The sequence below is a fragment of the Columba livia genome, chromosome 1 (assembly GCF_036013475.1).
Source record: "Columba livia isolate bColLiv1 breed racing homer chromosome 1, bColLiv1.pat.W.v2, whole genome shotgun sequence".
Lineage (NCBI taxonomy): Eukaryota > Metazoa > Chordata > Aves > Columbiformes > Columbidae > Columba > Columba livia.
Genome location: NC_088602.1, coordinates 8016685 through 8037810, shown reverse-complemented (window position 1 = coordinate 8037810; position 21126 = coordinate 8016685). Strand labels below are relative to the sequence as shown.

The window sequence follows — 21126 nt, the reverse complement described above, 5'->3', positions numbered from 1 at the left end:
CACATACAAAAGGGTAGCCTGAATTTAGGTAAACATCAGGTGGCTCATACATTAGATTTTCACCTCAGTGTTTTATCATGCAAAAATTTCTGGGTTTAACCTTATAGCCACTCTCATGGAAGCCTGTGAAAGTCTCAATAGGCTAAATCTATAAGATGATGCTTATCATCAAATCTAGCTGACATCAGAAGGCATGCAAGGTGATCTGCAGCTCTCAGCATCAGAACATGGAGATAAGGAAGGAAATCAGTGCCTTGCCAAAAAGGCCCACGGGTGGTAATGGGGTTCTCATCTGGAGCAGCTGCAGGAATAGATCTCCTTACAGCACAAAATGAATTAACCTGGTTTGTTCTCGCATTCTGAATTCATGACGTTCTCTGAAGTGACATATTTTTTAACAGGTTTCACACTTGTGTAGTAGCGATAGTTGCAAATCTTCTAAATTCAAATGCTTTTTTTGTTACCTTTCCTTCATTTATGCAGATTTCAGTCTTACACTGCTCACAGAAAACCCCCATAAAAAAGTATTTTTTTCAAAATAAAGTAAAAGACTATATTTGTTTTTTCAATTTTCCTGCTGGAAATCTAATATATTACCGTAGCTTTTGTATTAAGACAAGAAATACTATAAATGAAATCTCTGTTTACAACGCTGTGCCCTGCAAAAATGTGCTTGAAGAGTTAGCTTTCACATGAAAAAAATGACTGCCACTAACTCAGACCTCAGAAAATTTCTGGGCACTTTGCAAGAGCACAAACAGGAAAGTAGAGTGAACTCAAACAGAGCACAGTGTCTTGTATCTGTCGTCACTCAGCATCACAGATTCTGCGGGTGATTTAGACCCATCCTTTTTTAGCCTGTGCACTAGGAGTGCAGTCAATTTTAACACAACAGGCAAGAAACTGTTAGCATTTTAAACAGGCAAACCATTGCCAGCACAACTTAGAAAACAACAAGCCAGTGCCACAGAAACAGCCAAATCACATCCACATGTGCAAATGTTTTCTCCTCTGATACTACACTGTTTATTTAGGGCTCCATCCAGCAAAAGACTGAACACTGGACTCAGTCCAGCCAACTACTTAGGCACGTGCTTTTAACTTCACTGGGGCCAATGGTGTTAATCTTGTGCTCCAGTTAAAAAATGTGTTTAAATGCTGGATCAGGCCCAGCAGCTCAGCACAACATGGGGCTGCGCACACAAGACTGCATGCGTGTCATCTCTAAAGGTTTAAATTCTCTAACACGCCTGCCATCGTGGCGAACACACATTCCTTCGCCTGGTTTCTTATCACCGAAGGGTGTTGAATATCCTCTATTTGGAATCTGGAAGGGAGAGCAAGGCAATCAGGCCAAAATTAGGCAGGAGAGCAAGGAACTGAACCCAGGCCTTGTATCCTGCCTCAGAGCTTACAGAAAATCCAAGCAACTCCCCAAGCGTTTCTTTCTTTCAGGAGGGGAAAATTGATTTTACAAGGATGCATAAAAAAATTCATTTAATCTTTGCTTTCTTTGAATACCTAAGTGTTTTCCATTGTTATTATTTACAGGCAACAAGATCAAGTAAACAAATCAGTATATTATTTGCTCTAATCATGAAGACTAAACTCTGCTGGATCCTAAAGGGTCTTAGCTTCTGTAGCTTCTCAAAAGGGGTTAGACAATTTTCAGCAGAAACTACAGATTGTATGGTAGCATTTATCAAATGAGTGCAGCTGCAAAACTGGATAAGGAACAACTTTAGTTTGTTTATATTTCAGATTTTTTTTTTCCTCAAATTTTTCACCATTAGCTGACTCCGATATTTTGAAAGAATATAAAACAATGTCACAAGATACTATGAAATGTTTCAATTGTTTTCCTTAGGGAAATGGGTCACAGATTAATTTTGAAGAGCAGTAAATCAAGTACATTAGGAGAATGTACAAACAGCTCAAGAGTAATTGTAATAAATCTGGAACATCTCTCTGTTCCAGCATATTAAGGTTCAATAAGCATTAGGAGAATAATATATGGTTCCCAAATTTGAACAAAGTATACATTAGCAATCCATCTGAAAACCAATAATCATTGAACTTTGTCTTATGAAATAAATTGGACTGCATAACACAAGAGGCAAAAAGGATATTTGCTGTGTGTTGTGACAGATTTATTAAAAACTAGCATTCTTGGATGTAAGACTTTTCTTATTCTTGATTACATACAATCCTCCCTTTAGAGGCTAACCAAAAGCCTACACTGTCTAAAATTATCGGTACACTTAATATCCAAAAGCTGCTTGCTGATCCAAAATAAGAATTTTAGCAACACCTCATTATTCCTGAACCGTGCAGGTCGCCATGCAAAACAGAATGGGCAGCCCCAGGGTGATACAGCACAAATGCAGCGGAGCACGTGAACCGTGTTTGTACCTCCTTGTAGGAGGTTCTGGAAATATTGATTTCAAGCTTGAATTAAAACCACTGACAGAAGTCTAAACTTTCTATCAGACCCCTGTATCTAGAAGGCTGGCAGCTCAAGTAACTTTATCTTCCCCTTCACAAAAGAAAATATTAACTTAGTCCCTTCAAGTTGGTCAGAAAAAGAGAACAGATTTTACAAGCAAATGTTGCAAAAGCAAATTAAAACTTCATTCGGTAACTTTGCTCACATGGGTAGTAACCATGAGAATCATAGATCACACCAAAAGCAATCTTCCAATTTTGTGTATAATTAATGCTAATCTATTTAGATTATAATTAACAGGGACTATTTAGACTGTAATCTCTTCAGGGCAATGTCTCTCTCATTGTGCAAACTTACGGCATTATTTAAATGTTTATTAATAAAATAGTAATCACATTAGCTGCCTCGTTAATTTTATCTAATTTTAACAGCACTCAGCAAAGCTTTTCTGTGCTTATATCACATCTTCCCTGTAGCTTACTAGGACACGCACAAATGTCACACTCAAACACCAAGAAAATTCTTGCTGGTGGTTTTTGGGTATTTTTTGCCAAAGTACACCATTATGAATTAGGAAAGTCTCATCACTGGTTCCACTTTCAGCAGGCAGCATATTCCAGTTCATGTCTGGGCCAGCAACCAGCCAAAAGCAGTATCTGCCCTCACAGGCAATTGTGACATATGGTGTTTCCAAGAGTTCCTACAAGAGGTCTTTCTGTAGCAGCTAAATGCGGTAACAGTGGATGAATTCTCCAGTCTATTGCATGTCTCCAGAATTTATACCTAATATATCAATAGGAGGTACTTGTAACCATCCAGAAGTTGAATTCCCAACATTGGGAATATAAAAAATATAACAAAAAAAGAAACACACATGCAAACATTATTCTGTATCTTCATGCTCTTGTACACTGCTCTCAGGATTTTGAATTTATTTACGCACGCACCTGCACAGGATATTTTCTAGGGTACGTATACCACTTCATGTCTAGAAAATGCTGATCAGCTGTGCAAAGGCACCCAGAGCTCCGGTGGGAGTGTGAGGGAGCTACAGCCCATAAGCCTAAATAAATCTGCAATGGCCTTAGGGTTCAGAGAGCCGATGCACCTTCTCCTACAGCCAGCAGCACAGAGAACGCTGCTTTTAGAGAGACATTTGAAACAGAAGCTGATCCAAGACGTTTTTTGGCATTTTGTATTAAGAATCGGTAGCTCTGCTCCAGTCCCATGAGAGCCTGTAGATAAATGCCAGTTTGCCCCAGGTGATTCATATTAAGTGAAAAAAACAAACAAACAAACAAACAAAAAGCAGCTGATCTATTAACTTTTGGATGCCAATATCTGACAGGAAATCTATCATTTTGGTAACCAAGTGCTCCCAGGAATGTATAGTTCTGAGAAATACTGCTTTTATTTAATTAACTTTTTCAAAACTAAACATTTTTAAAAATCATTAGAATATTTATAAAAGCTACAGGGGGGAAAGCAAAATGCAACATGACATATGCTGGAATTATCCATTTTACAGGACTTTGATGTAAATTAATTCATTTAGCAGCTATGCTGCAATAGGAAGCAACCTAGCTGAACCAAGATGCTCAGCAGGATGCTGATACGAGCAAAGCTGGCAGCACACCTCAGCGCCAGGGTTCAGCCAAGCCCGCTCAAGCCATGTGTGAACTAAAACTGGACGCAAGTCAAGTTCGACCTTTGCAATGTGCCAGCAACAGCAAGAATGCCTTCTGTGCCCGTGATCCATCCATCAAGGGCTGAACCTTTTTGCTGATAGTTCTCCTAAATGATTTGTGAGCATCTCCGTTTCGGCTCCTGCTGCTGACAATCTTGTAGAAGTTGTACATCTTGGACAGTTTGTGGGAGACAAAGTGTCATTGGAGACTTGAAGAGTTTTTTTCCTGTGATGCCATACAGAAAAAAATACCTAGAGACCGTAAGATGTGCTTTCCTTTTTCTGTACCTTGCTAGTCCTATTTCTATGCTTCTTATAGTCCTTATTACAGTAAGAAATGTCATTCAGCAGAATTTTGGCAGGAATTAACTTTCAATGACATCACAGATGACTGAAAACTCAGACAATCCCAGAGCAGGCCATGCTAGAAATTAAATCAGAAATATAATCCCTCAGAAGCCCATCAGGGTTTCATTTGCCTTAGATGATCCTAAATTTCGGTCCATAAATAATATAGCAGAGCTCCCTTCTTCTCAAAAAAATCCTTTAGAAAGCAAAGGTGCCTAATTAAGTGTTTCTAAAGCCCTTTAGAAAAGCATGGTTCAGTATCCCCGGTCAAATTATTTAGTCCTCAGAAGGAATTTTGTTTCTATTTATACGTTAGGGTTTCTGGTTTGTTGTTTGAAGACATCAAGGTTTGCTCTACACCACATCACGTTAGCTCAGTCTCTGCAGCTGTCTCAAGTTGCAGATTGGTGCAAGATCTCATGGTCAAACCCTGTAAGAACGTTACTGCAGTCCCTTCTGCACCAGTCTTCCCAATATGACCAGTAAATGTGAATGGATAAAAGAAAAACATACATTTGGGCATAGATCCTACTGTACAAATTGCACCACAAGTGTTTGAATTTTTTTTTAAAGTTATTGTATTGGAAGTGAGCATAAATATCACAATAACATTTATTTTACCCTGGGATTTTTATGATTCCACTTTAGCTAATATGGATTCAACCTTTCAGATGATTTTATGACAGACTTAAAGAGTGTTACAGCTCAGGAACAATTATGTGGCTGCGGGCTTGCGTTTTGGAAAGGTCAGGATCTGATTTAATGCCGCCCCACCCTCCTGAGAGCAAATCTTGCTCTAAGCATGTTTGTGGATGTTAGAATGTCACCAGCGAACTTTGCATTTGCCCGTCCCCAGTATGGAACTGACCACTCATCTAAGATCTGTTGTTCAAGCTGCCAGTTTCTCAGTAGCCGCTTTGGCTGGGCTAACATAAAGCCTGTACTCAGACCTGGTGTTCCTGATTATCTATATCACAATTATCCCATTGCACTGTGACTCTGGTCAAGATAACTGATTTTCCAGGTGGGAAATTTAGGCAGGAGGGAGACAACAACTCATGCTTCAGCTTTTCTCCTCCCAGACAGGTCAGTCAAAGCTGGCTGGAGTCAGTGGTCTCCACAAACTCAAGCCTTGTGACCAACCAAAGACACACCCAAGAGCTTCATCCTGCTGATCCAGGCTCCATCTCCAGTGTCACTCCTGCAGAGCATGATTTTCAACTTGGGGTTCAAACCAAGGCACCTGTGTGTCTCCTTTTCCAGCGAACAGAGTGTCACTAAGGTCACACAGTGGTGGACCAAGCGAGGTGTGATGTTTCATGCCGGTGGCTGGAAGGATCTGCTGACCCGCTGCATGTGGCAAAGAGGAAAACTGAGCAAAAAGAGCATTCCAAAGATGAATCCTGCTGCAAGAATAAGACATAAATGATGCACAGTGCAGCTGAATGAGAATGAGACTCAAAGCATGAGACTGGACAGATCAGTTACAGTTTTCAGGCAAAGTCCCACCGTTGCTGCAGCTCCATGCCAGGCAGTGATCCGCATAAACAATTGAGACAATTAACTTATGTGCGGCTGAGTTCTTACTCTGATAGGCTATTTTCCAAAACATTCTCAGCAATAGTGTTACCGAACACTGTAGGGCAAATTCAGATGACTCTGAACATGAGAATGAATGAGCTGGAAACTTTAAACAAATAAATGCATTTCAGCTCACTGGGATTCAATGAGATCCTGGCACCCATTGTCCCCATTCCTTACCTTTCAGCCATCAGTCTGCACTTGGCTGGCCATAAAGAAGATGAAATATAAAGGGTGATTTGGGATATTAAAGATCTATTTCTTTCAAATAAAGGAGAAGCTATTACTGAATTCTCCTGAAGGCTGGAGGAAAAGGACTAGAGAAATTAAAAGGCTGAACATAATTAATGAACGCTCATTTAGAATTGGCTATCATACAACATCTCAGAAGCTGAATTTAGAGCTGAAGAGGGCAGGCTGTATGCAGAACCAGGCTCTGAAATGAGCTCCATGTGCACCGTGTCAAGCTGGGGGGACGATAGGAGCTGCTGCTGCAAGGGGGTCCCTTCAAGCATGGAGCAATGACACCTGCCAAGAGCCCCTCCGAGCAGGAAGGTCAGCTGCAGTGAGAATAACATGGTAAAGCACATGGTTTGATTCCAGTTGTGCCCATCTGCATACATTTTGTTCATTATCTTCAGTGGAGTCCATCCACATTTAAGCACCTATTAGTGAAACCACAATCTTGCCCTGAAAATCCAAGCGGACCACAGCTGGAAGCAAACGCAAATACTTGGAAACAGAATGTACATCATTAATTGTAAGAGAAAACACGACTAATGATTTTAAATTAAATAATATTTGCATGATATTTTAATTAGCAAGGATAATGTTTATTTTACTTACATAGAAGTTCTGGATACATAAATTCCAACCTACATATTTCAGTTGCCATAACAACTCGATACATTTATTCTCTCACGTCATTTTTATTACATTAGTGCAGCTTTTTTTTTTCTTAAGCAACCAAAAAATACCAACTGCTTTGGTTTCTACAATAACACAATATTTTTAATTGTTCTTTTCACAATTATTTATAATTGAAATCAATATACTTTCCCTCCAAGGGTGTTCACAGCACAGTGAACTTCACTATCAGGTCTAGGGCTCAGAGCTGGGTTTGCCAGAAATCCCAAGGATATATACAGCCCTTTAGCTCAAATTGCTACTTCAGTGGTCCCCCTTAGGACACCAGTCATATGGCTTGAGGTCAAGAACTTAACAGGAGACCTACACAGCAACATACCCCAGTTGGTGCATTTTCCCCTGAAAACCAGAAATAAATTAAATAAGCACTAGACTCTTCAGAAAGGTGTGTAGCTATAGTAGATTTGAGGCAGCAGTGGCAGCAAACACAGCTGCAGAGATGCAAAACCTGTAAGTAAATCACTGCAGTGCTCTCCGAGCCAGAAGGATACAACAGAGCAGCTTCCACATTTCATGGTGTAGCATGTGATGAGTTGGGCTTCACTTTTATCCAGGAACACAACTGATTCCTGAACTCTCGGGGCCTCCACGGAGCTGGCTCAAATCTTATAAATCAAGACAATTGAGTGGTATCATGACGGTAGGAACAGAGAGTATGAGGGTGGCCTTTCTCCTCCCCACCTCCTGCTGGCTGTGCAGCACAGCAGGGCCTGCTCTGCTGTTGCCCATTCACCTTTGCCAGCTCTGCATCCCCACAAATGGACCCATTTCAATTAAATTGCAATTACCTAACTGCTGATGTTGCATTTCTATCCGGTTCCCTTTAATGACCGTAATAAGAGAGATTGTATTAATGAATAATAATTACATTGTGGTGCAAGATGAGGAACTGCTTGGCAACCATTCTTCCATACAGCTGGCATGCAGTGACCTCAGATTAGAGATAATAGGGCATGTATGAATGCAAGGTTAGAGTTTTTGATGGAAAAGAACTAGTGCAATGGCTCCTGTGGATTACCTTGGCCTTTGGGGGCAGCTCTTCATTTACTGCTAACTATAATATCCTCTACTTCAGTCAGGAGAGCTGTGACAATTGCTTTCAGAGGGCTGTAACCCTCTTAGTCCTCAGGAGAGCTAGAGTGTGCACATGCATGACCACACACAGTTTGGGACAAGCTCAAGCACTATATTTTTACTGTGACAAACATTGTATCACTTTTTGTTTCTGATCATGCCTTTCTTCATTATAAAAATTATATGTAATATGCTAGAGTTAAATATATGTGTGTATATAGATATATATATATATAAAAATATAAAATAGAATTATAACAACTCCAAATAGGAGAAACACCCAGTGTTCAGTACTGCACGATAACCTTGTAGGAAATACATTTAAATAACAAGTCATTCAGATAATGTGACTGCATTGTGGTTTATCTCATGATGCACTGCAGGTCCATAGCAAATCCAAGAACAAAATCCAGTCTCCTGCCTCCACCACTGGCCCACACAGTCTCTTCCTATTTACACACACCTCCAGAGAAATTACAGAGGAGGAAACTACCCACATTTCACTTGAGATGCAATTTTGTGCCTGTTCTTTCCAGAAATGGCGAATTTAAGTCAGTCTACTCAATAGCAGTAATAAAACCAGTCCTGTTTTGAGAACAGAGCTGATAAAGTGATACTTAGGAAGACCAAAGGTGTTTTACACTAGAGCAAGGGTATAAAGCCAGTATTAAAGACAAAGGGGGAAAAAAAATCAAAACCCTGGAGAATATTGTAAAGACTTTTACTTCTCAAGATTTTTTTGCTTGAAGCATCTGAAACCGTGGTATAGAAGAATATTTGTTTCAGCCAGAGCCATAGGGAGGGGAAGTAAGCTGTGGCAGTCATTGCAGTGGCAGGCTGCCTTGCTAAGTCGCGGCTGCTGAGCTGCACAATCGTATATACTCGTGCTGACATGCAAAAATACTGCAGCTAAACAAAACCTTCTGCAAAACACAGTGCCATCTCTCTTCATTCAGCTTCCCTCCTACAGAGCATTACAAATGCTTCACACTGATTTTCGGCTTCTGTGAGCTTGTGGTTGGAGAAGCACAGAGGTGTAAGGGCAGATGTAAGTGCATTAAATAAACATCCCTGTCAACTGCATAATGAAAAAAGGAGCAAATGCCTCATTTACCAGGAGATGGTATGGGTGGTAGGGAGGAAGCCTCCTGGTCCATGTAATGCTCCCACCACACATGCTACCTTATATAGTCCATATGGTTCATGCATGTCCCCCTTGGTTTCCTATAGGGACCAGGCATCCTCCAGAGCTGCCAGCTGAAGCTGGTATTTCTTTCTTTGAGAAACAGTGCCCTTGTCACAGCTCGCTGACACCAAGGTCCAGATGACACTACCAGAAGGGAAGCCTGGATGAGGCAATAAATTCAGTCCCATGAAAACTGTCTCTGACTCTGCAACACCACACATTAAAGCTGTCTGCTACTTTATGGATTTGAAATGTGTCTAGGCAGTTTCAATAAGTCTTTCTCCTTTTTGTTGGGTTGTATCAACCATCAAGGTGGCTGACTTGGGTAGAGATGTACATATCGGCTTGGAGGAATGCCAGATGAAAAATTTATTTGAAAATAATTTCACTGTTGACGAATAATTGCTTGAAACATCCTCAGTCACCTCTCTGTACTAGCTATTCTACCACCTCACTTCTCCTTAGCAGGGGTACAAATTCCAATTCTGTTGGTGTTCAGAAGCCTCATAAAAACATTGATGTTTGTTAATGTCAACAGCATACAACTCTGTGCTCTTCTTCATATGAGGCCCATGCTTTTCAACGTGTTGCATTATTACTACCGAGTGAAATTCACATTTCACTAGCCTATCAACACAGCTGAAGTTAAGCAAGGTCATCTTCTTGACACTTTTTTTGTGCAGTACTTAGTAAAACAGGGTTCAAATAGGTGCCCCTAGAAGAGACAGCCAATTCTAATAATGCACTTAAAGGATACCAGCAAAAATGCAGTTTCTGCTATTAAGACAAATATCTGCAATCAGTGATGTCATTTCACAATTTGGAAACATCACACTGCCTGTTTTCTTAGCTATGGTTAACTAAGAATCTTCTTCCACATATTTGCGATGAACAGTCAAGTCACAATTCACAAAGACAATCCAAACCTTGACTGTCTTTTGGCTGGGCTGCAACAAAACACTGTGAAGTTGCGCACAAAGTCTCTTGTTTTTCCAAGTTCACTACAATTTTCACAGAAAGCTGCAGCACTTCCCTCTGCTCAGCACTGAGCAAGGAGATCAGATCAGCCCTCCCCTCTCTGTGATGGCTCCAAATAGAACACAGCATAAATACAGGGAGTGTTTTGTTCCTTGTCCAAGGGTAAGGAGACCATCACAAATTGCAAGTGAAGAGCAATGTACGACCACTTTAATCCTCAAAATTAACAGAACTGTCCACTGTGAACACAAAGAGTCATGTGTGTAGCAAGTACATTCCCCAGGTTGGAAAAAAGCAAGGAAGCCAACGAAAAAATCAAGTGATATTGAACTGAGAAACAAGCATTAAGAAATCCATCTATAACTGTACAAGATGGGGCTGTTTCAGGCAACAGTGTAGTCAAGATTCTGAATACCGAAAGCTCCAGTTACAGGCTTGCTGCTGACCTAGCAAAGATACCACTGGGTACCCTTGGAGCATTTCCTGACAAAAAAGTACAAGATATCTCAAAAGAAGAATACTGATTACATAACTGGAGGCATATGACTGTCATGAATCTTCCTACTCCTTAGGAAGATTCAAAGTTGGCTATTTTGTTGCATCTTTTTTTTTTCTACAACTACCGCAACAGCAAACAATGTATGAGAGAAGACACCAGTCTGACGTATTGAATGACCTGAAATCTCTCAGTGGATCTCTTCTCATTGTAATTAACGAATTCCAAATCACAAATCAAATTTGTTTTAGTGGTTAGACTGAAGCACAGGAGGTTCCATCCTAATATGAGGAGAAACTTCTTTACTTTGAGGTGCCAGAGCCCTGGAACAGGCTGCCCAGAGAGGCTGTGGAGTCTCCTTCTCTGGAGACATTCAAACCCACCTGGACACATTCCTGTGTGATCTGCTCTGGTGAACCTGCTTTAGCAGGTGGGTTGGATTAGATGATCTCCAGAGGTCCCTTCCAATCCCAAACATTCTGTGATTCTGTGATTCTATGAATAGTTACCATTGCTGTTTCCACCAGTTTCAGAAGTCTTCTGAGAACATGGACTTCAGATCCACTAAACATGACTCCTAATTTAAACTTTTTGCAGCTTGCACAGCAGCTGTTTACCTTATCTCTTCTCGAAAAGAGACATCTTGACTACTGAAATGGATATATATATATATATATATATATATATAATGACAGAGCACAGCATTTCAGAAAACCAGGTAGGCTCTCCCCTACACTCATGCAAAGAACTATAGAGCCTGAGAAACCTTCATCACTTTGGTTTGTCCTTTCAGCAAATAAACTTTATGTAGTTGCAACAACAAACTGAACAGCACTATTAGGGTTGTAACTATGTAGTAACAAGGCTGAGTTCTTGACAGAAAAGTGGAAGCAGCCACACATATCAGCCAAGCAGCAGCTGGAATGCTAAAATCATTCACAGGTAAAGAGAACCATCAGTGGGTTCAAATATTTTTTCCCCATCAGCGGGTTCAAATATTTTTTCCCCATCAGCATTGTGTAGGTCTATGCAGGCTGATGAAATTGTGAGATTCAGCTAACCTGACACTTCTTAAACACGAGATATTTGAAGGCATATTAAAAATTTCATTTCAAAACTCATCATTAAAACTAATTTTCTGGGGTTTGGGGGTAATAGGCACGTCACAGAGTTGTGACGTTGCAAATATCCAGCCACAGATTACATCTCTTTTGTGCTGCTAAAGGGGGTTCTGCTCCAACAAACCGTCCATTTCAGTTCAAGATGACAGAAGCTGGAGAAACACGAGCAAACAATGGGACAATATTGATCAGCAAGAGGAGAACGTTGTATCAGGAATGATTGCTCTGGCCTCTCCTTTGGGACAAAACACAATTTTAAAGCTCTTTCTGAAGAGCTCCTGTACACTGGAGGTAGCAAAACAAGGAGTTCCTCACTGAATATATCATGAAGAGCTGAAGAAGCGGTCATGGAGGTCAATCACTAGAGAAGTACAAGAGAAGACATTCAGAGAAGAGGCCAAGACAGGCCTTAGAAGCGAGACAAATTGAGTGGTGTTGGTATGGTGGAAAGGTGAAAGTCAACAGAGGCTTCCAGCAGCGAGGAAAATATGGTCAGAGAAATAAGCTGAGTAAACAATCTCTATACAATAGTATAGTGGGTAAATGGGTCTAGACAAATGCTTTATTCATAATCCACATAAATATTATAATAGCAAATAAGCACTAAATTGTCTCATCTCTAAGCTAGAGGCAGTTTTCACTATAGCCTGTGACAGATTAAAGTGGTACAAGGGATAGTTAAGCACTGTCAAACATGTAAAATGCATTAATCTTGTGGTTCTAGTAATCTCATCTGTAACTATATAATACATATAAAACCTGGAGAGAAATTATGTTTTCAAGTTGACAGCTTTCCTTTAATTTCCCAAGTTGTTGCCTATGGGATTGTATTTACTATTTGTTAAAAACTGTCCCAGTTTATAAAAAATGAAACGAAGCAGGAAGGATATTTTCTCTTACACATATATTTATCTTACTGAGCAAAAATATATGCACCTATCCAAGAAATTACTCCCAGTGTGATCTTTATATGATCCAGAAATCTTGGGGTGATAACTTTCTTTATTCTTGAGAAGCCTTTTAATAAAGAAGTATTGGTGGACTGCAGAGATATATAATGGGCTCTTAAACCTCTCTATGGAGACCTGTGTCCTTTGCACATGGAGGGCAGTGAATTCTCCTGCTTAGTTGCTCAGATTGGTGAATGATCAGAGTTAATAGACATGTAAGTGAGACAAATGGCTCTGAAATATTTTTTAGGGTGAAACTTAACTAGAGTACATTTGTCCCTGAATATCAGTTTTACAGAACCCTTACAGTTTTATAGAGCAAAAAACTCTATTTTTAAGAGTTGATGTATTTGTTTTTGCAGGTGGTTAAAATGTAACTTCACAGAATCTTTTTAGAAGCAATAAATTATATCACATATTCTTTGGAGGAACTGCTAGCTCATGGTAGAAGCCTGTTGGAACATTCTGATATTTTCATGTATGTAATTTTTTCAGACTACTCTGGTATGACAACAACCCTTGTTAAAACATATAATGCTTTAGAAAAATTATTTTAGAAAAAATACATTAAAATTGCAAGATCTTTCTGTTAAGTGATACTTTCATAGTATCTTTAATTACTAGATCTATCATTTTTTGACCTTGATACACAGAAGTGTATCACAGTAGTCTGGCTTCAATGCTTATCACAAGAGAGACCCATTGTTTAATTAAAAGTTTGGCTAATTCTCTATGCTGGTTAATATTCAGGCACATTTTAATGGGGGAAAATTATCATTTCTGGTCCCTAGCAGCTGTTCGGGCTGGCTCCCAGTCCTTTGCAGACATAATAACAAATCCCAGACCAGAAAACTGCCTAGAGGTTGTTTGATAGGCATATTATTTAAATGTGGAAAAAAAATAAAGACAAACGTGCTATAGTGGATGTGACTTGTTCATCATGGCTGATCTGCTTCAGTTTGTTTAACTCAGAGATCCTGGTTCTCTTTCCCCTCCCACCAATGTCAGTAGAAAACAACTATTAAACTAAATAAGCAATTATTACGTGAAATAAACAATTATTAAACTAAATGAAATCTCCTTCTCGGAAAGGACCTACCATTCTAGTGAGTGCTCTAAACTCTCACGCAAGCCACACCAATATGATGCCGATACTAAAATGAAAAAAGTGAGAGGCAACAAAGGAAAAGGCTTTTTTGTGTCTATGCACACATGAGGAGATGGCAAAAACTGAATGGTGTCTAGTTCCAAGATTCGCCCAAGGGGATGGAAATTGTCTGTTTAGAGAGGTGCTTGACAACCCATGTTGCCCTACTCTCAGCATCACAACTTCATCAGAACACTCTCCTGTAGGTATTTGGGATGTGGAGGCCAGAACACTGCACTCCAGAGCACTTCTGTCCATGGATTACTCTGTTCCGTATGCATACAACTTCTTACTTTAAAATGGAAACGTTGGCCTGACCACACTAAAACACACTCAGAAGTGAGTCTGAAGTGACATTTAACAGACGTGCTGGCACTCGACTTATTGACAAGCTCCAGAACAAATAACAAATTTATAAATAGAGACCCAGCATGGATACCCAGTATGGGTAAGACATTTAGCTACAGCTAGTCAGAAATAAGGTTTTTAATAATACAGCGACATTGCAGCTACCCATTTCTTAACGTTAGTCAAGGCGTTTGAGAAAGCAGGTGTATAAAATAACCTCTGCAAGTAAAGCATGCCTTATTAATGCAGAGAAAATAAAATTGCAAAATTACTGCATTAAAAAACCCCCATGAAGCCAAGCTTTGGCATTGTCGTGAAACAATTATCTAGTTATGGCTGTTACACATCCTTGGGTGTAAAAGGGACATGACTGTAGCAAAACATAAACCAATATGTCACCTATACCGTACCCCTTAAAAAGACTGCTGCCTTCTTGGAGGAGAACTTAGTGCCAAATAGAATTACATGGGAATTGGCTCTGGTACAAGATCAACCCACGGACACAAACTGCATTTAGTCACACAAATGTATACTGCAGGAGCTAAATCTAGTGAAGAAACAGACACATAAAATTGAATGGTTTGAACCCTTCTAATGAAACATTACGGTTGATCATACCTAATGACTCTTGCATATTAAGTATAATCACTTGAACAGATTCAGATTCGGCTCCTGGGAGTAAACCAAGCCATACAAATTAAGTTGCACCAGCTACAAAGAAAGAAAACAAACAAAAACCCAGGGAAAAGACGGAACTTTTATATGCACTTACAGAAGTGTCTTGCAGGTCCACATTTTTTTTGACAAGCTGTTAGTGTGAAACAGATTAATGGTTTGATAATTGCTCCAGGCAGAAGATTTTTAAGTAAGGGGTTTACTACTGGAACTTCTAACAAGCCAGCACTTAAAGGACAGAGAAGTAATTACAATGTTTGTAATAGCTGGGTACAAGGATAGCAGACATTCCTGAAGCAAGCAGAAATAGGAGGGTTCATTTTCATTTTGCACGCTGCAATTGACTGTCTTTGCAAAATGGGCCTCTAAACATAAGAAATGCATGAAACAATACAATTTAAATGAAGAACTGGAATCTTTGGGGACCATCTCAAAGCAATAATATCACACTGCGTTGAATGTAGATTGTGCATGTGAGATTGGTGTGTGATGACCAAACTTGCACAGTAATTGCAAATTATTCTTGTTGAATATGCTGAAAGTATCTGCACCATATGCCCTATAAGTAAATAGTCTTTTCATGCTATGAACAGGGACAAACAGACCTTTAGCTACCAGATTTATACAGAGGCACAACAGCAGAGTGTTCTTTTCCTTCACCTCAATTTTCCATCTGAATAAAGGTCAAAACACTGCTGACCAGAAATAAGTAGCAATGGAGGCCAAATTAATGAAAACAGAGGTTAAAACAAGGGTAAATTTATGTCTTTTAACAAGTATCTGGAGCTGAGCACAAGCCTGTAGCTTCAAGCAGTCTTACTATCGTCATAGCTAAAGAGCAATTCAATTTTTGTTTTACCAGATGGATACCTCTATCCAGGTACTTTTATGTTCTCCATTATTGTATTTTCTGAGCATCTCACAGTTTTAATTGTATCTATCTACACAACATCTAAGTGAAAGGCATCCTTTACCTAATGACTGTTTAACACAATGCAGAGAGCCCACGGGGGGGAAGAATTCTTTTTCCTGGGCAAGTGACCATTTGCTAAGTTGAGGATCTGGGCTCAGACCTGCACCCTCAGGCTCCAGCAACCCACCAACTCAACTGCACAATTGCAAAGTACCTTTCCCCAGCCTTATCTGGAACCAAATAGGGCAAGAACACTCTTCTGACCAATGGAAGATCTGAATTTTAAACCACTTGCAGCTGAATCCCTATCTCACATTTCCTAGGGGTGAAAAGAAATCAGTCTTTGCTCTCCAACAGGGCCAATTTAGGAGCCCTAATTTCAAGAAAACGCTTTCAAGCTGTGAGTGCTCGTCTTATAAAGCTGGGTCCAAAGAAGTAATGAAGCTCTTTGGCAGAGGGAAAATTACAAACAAACCTTGTCTTCATGATTTTCAGCAGCAGACTGGGCACATCCCCAGTCAGCGTGGTAGCTGCGGTGAATGCCATACTGAATGTTTATAAAATAAGGTAATGCTGAGTTTTCCCAACACTGAGCACTTTCTGTGCTTCTAGTCCAAACAAATTAAGATTAGACTTGCAAAACAGCAAAAGCACCCGTTATACAAGGTTGCCCTTTTCTTACTCTTCCCTGAGCATCTGCTCCTGGGCACTGCTGGAAGCCAGGTTCCAGATAACATGGGCAAGATAATTGTTGATGGGTTTAAGCCAATGTGGGTGATTTATTACTGTGACTTGAAATGACTCAGCTTAAAAGTAGCTGAGATCCTCAGACCAGCGGAGGCACAGTATCTTTGTAGTGTCAGCTCCACAGCCATGTTCTCAAGGTAGCTACCTGACATTTGTTTGTTCCCCAAATTAGCTTGTCTGGACTGCATCAGCTCAATGCCCAAGCACTGCCAGCATGTGTAAGCTATGTGTTCCTGGCATACGTTCTCAACTCAGCCAGTTGGGTGATCTCCAAACACACTTCCTCGCCTTTGTATCACTAACCCTCCTGCTGAATGCAGCATCCTGCTAGTTACAGTCACAGAATGGTTTGGGTTGGAAGGGACCTTCAAAGCTCATCTAATCCAATCCCCTGCCATGAGCAGGGACATCTTCACCAGCTCAGGTTGCTCAGAGCCCCGTCCAGCCTGGCCTGGGATGTCTCCAGGTATGGTTCATCCACCACCTCTCTGGGCAACCTGGGACAGGGTTTCACCACCCTCAGTGTAAAAAATTTCTTCCTCATGTCTAACCTGAATCTCTCCTCTTTTAATTTAAAATCATTACCCCTTGTCCTATCACAGCAGGCCCCACTAAAATGTCTGTCCCCATGTTCTGGCTCCTGTGACAGTGCCTGACATACTAGGCATTTGGAGTGGGATTCTCAATCTTTTTCTGTTGAATTCTCTGCCTTCCAGATCTGAATAGGTGTGGTAGTGACAACAAGGTCAAGAAGAGTTGAGAGTAAACAAGAAGAAGGACTTTGCATCTCTGACTCTTCGACACTGATGTCTGGGCACTTGCTGGGGAGGGAGGATTCCACCTTTGGATATGCCAAAGAAGACAAAATGCGCTATACTTTAATACTCATCATAGTAGTAATAATTATGAAGTTTATGCGGTAGAGTCATCTGTCAGCACTCTGCCCTAATAAATATTTAATTATTCAATACAAATTGGCAACACCCCAACAAGGAACAGCAAAATAACACCTGTCAGCATAATGCATAGTGAACTCTCATGGGTTAGAAGAGAAGCACTATCAGCTCCTCTCTGGTCAAGAGGGGGACCTGAATATGGATTTCCTCATCCTTGGGAAATGCCCTAACCAAATAGCTTCTTCAGAAGGAAAATTGTATCAGCAGTGCCTTTATGTGTGTTGCAAGAGAAGTCTAGCTATGATTTACAGAAAAGAGATCATGATTCTGAACCTTAATTGGGATAAGGTACCAACATCTCAATGAGGCAGATTTTAAGGGAATGACATCTTGCCCCATTTTTGGAATGTTATTACAAGTGTGTTCTGATTTTTGTGGACCTTAGTCCTGGACACTAATTTCTCCACAAGATGTGGTCCTTAACTGATATCCAGACATGATGGGATACCTCCGACAGTATAATTTCCATTTCCCTGTGACTCAGTTCTTCAGTCCTCCTCTCAAACCTCACATACAGTCCTTCAGAACAGTAAGGGGTTAAATCCTGCAGTTCCCAAATCCTGAGTTAGTACTTTCATTAATAAACAAATCTTGCAGAGTAGTTTCCAGGATTTTTATTTTTTTATATACATGGAGAGACAAGAATATATAGAGAGACATATAGTGATTGTGTTGTCAAGACTGCCTTCCACAATCACACAAGGCTTTTTGTCTTGGAAACTAAAATATCTCATACCTCTAAGTACAGCTCCTTTGAGAAGAGTTTAAGACACTAAATATTTTCTTGCCCCAAAAAAATGATTTTTTCATTAGGATCCAGCATTTATTGTTAAATGGGCATATTACCTGAAATTCTAACACTGCTGAGGAAGAGCGGGTCACAAAGGTTATTTTAAAAGAGTGAGAAAAAGGAATGCAGAGAAGTTGGAAGCTCCTGTTATTATATGTGATTAGTTAAACACATGTTTAAGTGTTTTTTAGAACAGCGGTGAATAAACTGTTCTCCATTCCTACTGCAAATTGAGCCAAAACTAGTGGGTTCTAATTGCAGTTAGAGAAACTCCAGTCCAGGAAAGACTTCCTATCAGTGGGGGAAAAAGTTACCTAGAGAAGTTGCTGACTCTCCACCATGAGACCTTTTAAAGAACAAATTAGGCATATGTCAGGAATAGGTCAAATACAGTTGATCTGACCTAGGGCAAGAGAATGGACAACATGAATTTTTTCAGGTCTTCTTCAGAACTATATTCTAGAATTCCTACATTATGACTAACATGTTGCACTTTTGCGTATTTCGTTTCACCTGATATGTCACATTCCCTGCTTGCTGTATGAATATATTAAAGAAATAAGCCTTCACAAGCAAAGTCCAATAAACACTTTTAGTGAATAGTGAATTTGCCCCAAACAGTTTCACTGATTTTGAAAATATCCACCAATTTAAGTTGATTTTGTCAAGTTGAATTTACAGGAGGGAAAACAACAGGGATACATACACACACATATATACACACAAATTCATATATTCTTTCTTCCTTATTCACTAACACCCACCCACTGAAATTATTTTGGTCTATGATATTTACAGCTATGCCAGATACATTACCACATATATTTAGTTTCTGTGCAGGGTGAAATGCAATCATAAGATGATGATAGGTAATATTGCATTTTGCATCTGGAAACATTAATATCACTTATCATCCTAATGACCAACAAAACTCTTAACAGTGGAATAAAAACCAAGGACATAGGGTTGAAATGCATAGGCCGTTAGAACATGCGTAGATGAAAATATGTATCAATTTAATTTCAGGGTCAATACTTAAACAGCACACAGTTTAACTAGAAGTATGCAAGTAAAGAAACAAGGGAGGAAATGAAAAACAAAGCAGTAATTATCACTGAGTCCTAACAGGTTTTTGTAGTCATGGGGTGTTATGTGGGGCCATTCACATTAATAATTTGGAAGCAAGTGGTTCTGGCATGCATGGTGAGCTAATATATTGTCCTGATTTTTCACTTGCTTTTGCAAAACCCATTCAAAATTATGGTTTCTGAGTTTGGGAAATGTCTCTCTTCTGAGGCACTCCCTGAGAAGAGTGGGAGATTATAGGGTGAGTTGCGACTCTTTAGTTTCTCTTAATTGATGAAGATCCACTCCCAGTATGCTGTAAGATCTACCACCAGTTTGTTACAAACCACCATGGTGAACACAGATGGCAGGCAAGAGAGTTTAGAGGCCAACCATGTCTGTAATGGCAATTTTGTACAACCTAAAAACTTCTCTGTTATCTAAAAGTCTACACTTTTGGAAAAGCAAATACATCAATAGAGGCATCCGAGAAAGGTTTTGAGTGGAAGCCATGAAAGGGGAATGGCCTCTGGACTGAATGATCTGCTTTTATTGCAGACAAACATCGTATGAAAGAGGGGAGATTATTCTTTCATTTGGGACATTTAATTGAGGATGCAAAAGGAAAATGCAAAACCATCAGTTCCCACAAGGCATGCAACATGAATAAGAACTTATGTGATGTATTACATTATCCAGTTGCAGTTTCATGGGGCAATTTCTCATAGAAAACAAAATACCATATTGGATTTGTACAGCAGCTGTATATTCAGCATGTGCTAATCAGTTCTGGCTCATGACTGCAAATAGTATGTTTTGCTGTCAAAACAGAACGAAAGAAAATCCTACACTTCTAGTCCATTTGGACCCTTAAAACATGTATAGATATGATTTTTAAAGAAACTAAATACTTTGCACACCCATTAGACTGATGACATTTATGGATAGAAAGCAAATCTGAAAATGAAGGTTCCCTGGACTCTGGCTGCCAGCACCCTGGCTTGAAATGGTTATTTCAGTTTCTGAGCAACAGTTTTCTATTGTTTTGCTTTAAACGAGAATGCCGTTTTCATAAGATGAGCAAAGTTTGGAGTTAGCCCTATGTATTCTATTATTCTCAGCACAGAATTTGGAGTTGAAATTCCCCTGGACAAGAATAGCAGCACACCTCTTAGACAGCAGTGCTGCTCAGAAAGATGGGGTTGAGGGTCAAATGCTTGGGTGATGCCAGAATGAAAAGAGAGTCTGTGATCCACTGTCTTCTCGGGTGCTTCAGAGACACCCTAGCGGAACACACTTGCACCACTTTAAAGCATACAGCTTTGTGCAAAACAAAAACCAAAACAGAGATTAGCTAGCTGTGTCTTCAAGCTTGGACTCAAATGTTAAGTCATTCATGGGACATTAATGCTAAGACTCATTTGTTCTGATTTCACTCAAAATCAGAATGCTTGTTCTCATTAATTCTGCAAGCTTCTTTTGCTAATTAATTTTTTACAAAAAATTTCTTCATTTCTTCAGAGAGTTTTGTTCTAGCTGCCTGCAATTCTGGTTTATCTTTTTTAAAGGATCACATATAAAATGTCATGTAGAACAACAATTTGTTCCTGGGTTTCATATTTAAAAAAGAGAAAAGCTCTTAAAAATAGTCATGCCTATGGGAAGTGTTTTGGAACAACTTTTAAAACTTG

At 39.7% G+C, this 21126-nt stretch overlaps 1 protein-coding gene across 10 annotated transcripts in view; it reads right to left on the bottom strand.

Annotated features, from left to right (window-relative positions):
- DLG2 (discs large MAGUK scaffold protein 2) overlaps positions 1-21126 on the bottom strand; it is a 1055145-nt gene that overhangs the window by 899054 nt on the left and 134965 nt on the right. The window lies entirely within an intron of this gene.